This window comes from Oryzias melastigma, linkage group LG11 (assembly GCF_002922805.2).
Source record: "Oryzias melastigma strain HK-1 linkage group LG11, ASM292280v2, whole genome shotgun sequence".
Classification (NCBI taxonomy): Eukaryota; Metazoa; Chordata; class Actinopteri; order Beloniformes; family Adrianichthyidae; genus Oryzias; species Oryzias melastigma.
The window spans coordinates 18516517-18522516 of record NC_050522.1 but is presented as its reverse complement, the minus strand read 5'-3'; positions in this window follow the sequence as shown (position 1 = coordinate 18522516).

Below are 6000 nucleotides of genomic sequence, written 5' to 3'. Positions count from 1 at the left end.
CAAAATTTAGAATTATTATTAGTTAAATTAGTGAATTCGGAAAAAAAGTGTTGCAATTCTTTACAAGCTGGTATGAAACAAAAAATTCGGATGCTTTAATACTATAGAGTGAGAATAAAAATGAAATTAGGAATCAGTTACCAGCTCTTTAAATTTCGATCACTCCGAAAGAATTCCAACACACCAAATTTTTCCCCTCCGTGAGCCGCCACCTTACCGTGGTGGAGGGGTTTGAGCGCTCGAGTGATCCTAGAAGCTAATCTGTCCAGGGATAATACCCATGGTATGATGCCCTACCACAGATGGGCTCTAGGTGACGAGCCAGACTAAGAGCGGTTCAGAATCTCCAAATGAGTCTGAGAGATCAAGGTCCAGTCACAACACACAGACTGCAGTCAGGGCAGTCCTGGAGCTGGCAGATGAGAAAGCCACTGCTCTGTTTGTAACCAGGGGCTTTCACTGCAGAAGGGGGCACAGTGAAAGAAGAAAAGTAGTGCATTCTGACACCCCCCCCCCCTTTTTTTTAAGGATTTAATATCTCAAAGCATTTTGTTCATATAGGCATCCTAATTTGTTTTTAATCATGAGTTCAAATATATTAAAATGTTTTCCTTTTATAAATAGGCCTCTGTAAGCAAATATTTTGAGCATGTTAATGTGTCTTTAGGTTTTGAAATACTATGTTATCCATCCGTCCATCTTCTTCCGCTCTTCTGGGACCAGACCAGGGGGACAGCATACCAAGCAAAGATGCCCAGACTTCCATCTCCCCAACTACGTCCTCCAGCTTCTCTGGGGGACCCCCCGAGGCTTTCCAAGGCCAGCCGAGAGACATAGTCTCTCCAGTGTGTCCTGGGTCTTCCCTGGGGCCTCCGCCCAGTGGGACATGCCCGGAACACCTCTACAGGGAGGCATCCAGGAGGCATCCGGACCAGATATCTGAGCCACCTCAGCTGGCTCCTCTCAATGTGGAGGAGAAGCGGCTCTACTCCGAGCTCTCTCCAGGTGACTGAGCTCCTCAACCACATCTCTAAGGGGCCTGAAGATGATAAAAGACAAAAGCATGCAAGGGGTGCCAAACATTAATACATGTAACTGTATCTGCAATTTTAAGAGTAACATTTTAAAGACCATTTACTACTTGGCTAATAAATGTTTGCACCTTATGTTTTCTGATTGTTGCTATAAGTCATTCTGAATTTGCCATAAAAGCAAAGGTTTGAAGTGTGTTATAATGAGAACTTTAAAAAGCCACTTTATTGTGTTTTGATTTCTTCCTGTGGCACAATATCACAAATTTAGATGAAAATGCGGTCTCCTGGTTGGTGACCCCTGATTTAGAGTAACCAGTTAACCTATGAAGCATGTTTTTGGATAATGGGAGGAACCCGGACTCCCCGGAGAAAACGCATGCACGGGGAGAGCATGCAAACTCCACACAGAAAGGTCCCCAATTGGTTTTTCCGTTTCAGGTCTCCCGGGACTTGAACCAGGGACCTTCTTGCTGTGAGGCAAGAGTGCTGACCACTGTGCATCTCTAATTTTTTTTTCTTTTTCTCATTTTTTTCACAGACAACAACTAATGTTCATCACAAAAAGGGAAGCGGTTCTCAGAGAATTTTGTTGCTACCTGGGGGAAAATGATGGGTGTCTAATTCATGAGTAGTTTTTTCCCCCCTTTGAACTTCTACTTCCCATGATCTCCAGGGAAAATATTCCGTCATCAGACTCCATATTTGTTTACCTCTTCTTTTTAGTCCTGAATGAAAAGCTTCCTTTCAACATAGACCTTGCAGCAAACTTGCAATCCAGCCTTGAATTGAGTCGTTCTGTTTGCACTTTAGCTCCCAACCAACACCGCTTGATGAAACCCAATGAAAACACGCCTCCATTAGCTGCAGCAGAGTCTGATATCTGTGACACATGCTGAACTTGGTCACGGCACACTGAAGTTGACATTCTTTTTCCAAGCAGAAATAATATTCATCCGCTTTTAAAACCACAACCACCAAAGTCAAACCAGCACACCAGCAGCTGCTAAAATGCACTTTGAAATCCGATGTTTGTATGACGTTTGCTGAGTTCTAAGGTTGATCCGATGATGGAAGGAGACCTTCTAGAACACCAAACTTTCAAGCTCTTTCTTCTTTGTCTTTCAGCTGCCCCCTTTAGGGGTCGCCACAGGGTATCATCCACCCCCATCTAACCCTTCATCCTCTACTGCACCACATCCTCCTCGGAGGTCTTCCTCTAGACTCATCTGCTGGTAGCTTCAACCTCACTATCAATTTAGCTTTTAAAATACTTCTAATTGATATTTTTATTTATTTAATTTAATACCAGCATAAATACTTTCAAAAATAAGTGTGTTTAATATTAAATGTTTTGCTTGATGAATTTGGAAGGAAAGACGTTTGAACTTTATTCGTGTTATTCACCTTGACAACTAAATGTCACTGATGGAAGATGTGTTTGCAGAACAAATAAGTGAGTTATTAAATTCATCCCACATTGATTTTGAACATTATTACATTTTCTGGATGGCCAGCTCGGTTCAGGTTTCAGGCAGAAGTGCGTAATGATGATGGGAGCTGGAGAGGACAAAGAGTCCGCTTCTCTGTTGGCTCCTCTTAGCCCCGACTGGGCTTTGAAACTGCCCCTTGAGGAGGAGGAGGAGGTGAAGGGTCGGCCCATCTCCTTCTGTAAAGGGGAGGTTCACTCCTCCACACAGATGGAGTGACATTCTCTCGCTTTGATGCTTTTGCTGGTTGGAGTTTTCCATCACCAGCTTGTTTTAGAACTTTTTAAAGGTCATTTTCCGATCTATTTAAATGTTGTTTTCAAGGACATAGTTTCTGCAGAGCGACATTTGATTAGAAATTCCATTCTGTGTAGTTGGTGGAACTGTTGGTGCAGTGTAACCCCGCCCCTCTTACCTTCCCCATTCTGTGCTCTTTTCAAATTTCTTTGTCTGTTTGTGAATCAGTTAAATAAAAAAGTACTCAGAGATGCAATTATTAATTTTCTTCATCATGATAAAATGCCACAAAACGTCCAAATCACAATTTTCTGTTGGATTTTTAAGTCCCCTGTGTTCAAAACTCTTCAGCTAGTTTTCCATGTGACAAAGGAGGAGATTTTGTTCAGGTTTCACCTCCTTTTACTAAGAAAGTTTGTATCTGAAATGAGAATTACTCCAAATATGATCATATTTCAGCTAAACCAATCAGAAAGGAGCACGGGAATGCATGTAAGTGAGGCTTTAATTCTGAAGCTGTGCATGAGTCAGCCACACTATTTTGCACTCCTTTGAGGCTCTGTCCAATCAGCATCCTTCCTCAAGCTGCACCTGGACACATTCTTGTCTGTTTTTTCTCTGCTGCTCTTGGTTAAGCTTAGATATTTCTGTCTTACATTTCTCAGGGTTGTGACAGTGCAGTGGAGCAGACTGAGTGAGTGTGTGAGGGTCTGTGAAACAGTTTGTGACCACACTTGTTTACCAGAAAGAGTAGTGTTCACAGCTGCATGGAACAGCAGCGAAGTAGTGATGTGTACTGGCAAGAGTCTGGCGATACGATATGTATCACGATACGTGTCTCATGATACGTATCACGATATATCTGGAGTATATGAGGACTATACAATATCGCGATACGTATCACGATACATGTGTTGCAATACATCTGGAGTATATGAGGACTATACGCTCAGTGGTAGAGTGTCCGCCCTGAGATTGGAAGGTCGTGGGTTCAAATCCGGCCGAGTCATAACAAAGACTCTAAAAATGGGACCCAATGCCTCCCTGCTTGACACTCAGCACTAAGGAGTTGGGCTGGGGGGTTAAACCACCAAATGCTTCCCGACCGCGGCTGTGTCTGCAGCTCACCCCTCCCTAAGGGGATGGGTCAAATGCGAAGAACAAATTTCACACACCTTGGTGCGTGACAAATAGTGGGACTTTAACTTTTAACTTTAACTATACAAGGACTGCACAGGAACATTTTATTCTTTTTTAACCCTCTCAGGTTCAAATTAATTTTTTGAAACAGAAAAAATGTGATATTTGAAAAAAAAATCAAATGGGGTAGTATAGTAATAGGTAGTTATTAGCTTTTGAACATCTTGCAATGCTTGCCCTGAGTGGGTTAAGAGTTTGACGCCGGAAACACGGATTTCATCGTTCATCGCCACGACAACGGTCTTTATTCAGAGCATTGTACACATCCCTCTGATCCATCAGGTCTCTAAACTAGAATCTACAGCTGTGAGCTTCAGAAGAACTTTGGCCTGATTCACTGACAGTATTTTGACTGGTGTTCTATGCATGATCTGCAGCTCAGCTTCACTCGTTCTCCTCTGAGCCGCCACAAAGCGCTGCAATCCACCTTTTTATATGATACAATGTGGCGCTGAGTTTTTGTTTGGTACCTAACCCAAGTAAAGACTTAGTAGTATGTGTCTCATAACTAAAAAACAAAAACAACAACACAGGTTTGAATGTACATTTTGCTCAATCTGGTTCTCATGAGATCCTATTGTTGTTTTGGTTGCGGTGTAGAGCGTGCTCTGCTGCCAACTAACGGTCGGGGGTTTATGTGGAAAACAAAACTAAGACCCTGAAGGAAGCGCTTAAATAATTAATTAAATATTGCTTTTAAATCGATACAAGAATTGCCAAACAAAATATTGCGATATATCGCTGAATCGATTTTTTCCCACTACCCCCCTACAGCAAAATCTGAGCCTCAAAGGATAATTATGACCGCAGAGAGATGAAGTGTTTGGCATAAAAGCCTAACTTTTTTTGTAAACTCACATAAAAGTTTTGCTAAACACTCTGGACGTTAAACCACTTTATTTCCTTTTCTGGGTGACCTCTGGGCAAAATCCCAATGTGATTTATTCGGTTATACAACGTTTTCCACCAACAAAAACCCTCTGCTGTCCATCCGCTAGTATTGAGATCACATTTTAAGGTCGCTGACATCCCTCACAGCGATGACAGGAGACTCTGGTCACGCCCTTTTTGGTACCAGCATGCAGGAATAGAAGAATCAACTCAAGCATGACTTGAGGCCATAGAAAAGAAGAGGAGAAATGAAGAGGTGTGCTTGGACACGCCTCTGTGCCGCCATCTCTGGCCAAGAGAGTCTAACTTAAACTAATGGCACATAAAGTAGCGTTGCCATAGCAACACATCCCCATTTATTCATGAGCATGCCACTTGGGTTCCATTTTTTGCCTCTAAAATTGTTCAAAAGCTTAAAAAGGGGCAATCATGAATCATGGATCAAATTTGAAAGAGCACTTTTCTCAAACGTCAGGTGGAGTCCAGGTATCCTCCGGAAGATATAAAAAATGAAAAGAGTCCAGAATGCTTCACTTACTACGAGGTGGCAGAAACGAAGTAATGCGTGCACGAGAACGTGACCCCCCCACGCCGAGCCCCATTACTGTGAGGTGTTCCTAATGAGACGGAGGAGAGCCACCGGATGCCGCTGCTGCTGCAGTCAGGACACTGAAAAAAGGGGAAAAGTGGGGTTGTTCAATTTACAAGTATTAAACATGTGTCTAAAACATGATCAAGTCATGTTTACCTTCCNNNNTATTCATGTTGGTATAACATGATTTTTTTTCGTGCGACCGATGTCCATGATATTTTCATGTAGATCCAACAGACCTTTTTTTTCAGTGGAGGAGCTTGACAATTAAAGGTTAGCGGCATCAAGAGGACGGGTTATTTTAAAGATACCTATGATTACAATCTCAGAACTGGTCCTGCATGAGTAATAGAAGCTTCCAGGGTCTTATTTCCCAGGAGGGTTGTCAGATTCTTTGGCCTCATTTTGAAGTGAGAACCATCCTGCTTAAGTGATGGTTTGTCCTCTTGGATGCTGCAGGAAGTTGAAGTTGTGATCCATCCTGGAAAGAGACTGTATACAGTGTAACTGATGGATCAGCCTAAAGCTTTTTTTTTCATCTGGAAGTTCGATAGAGGCT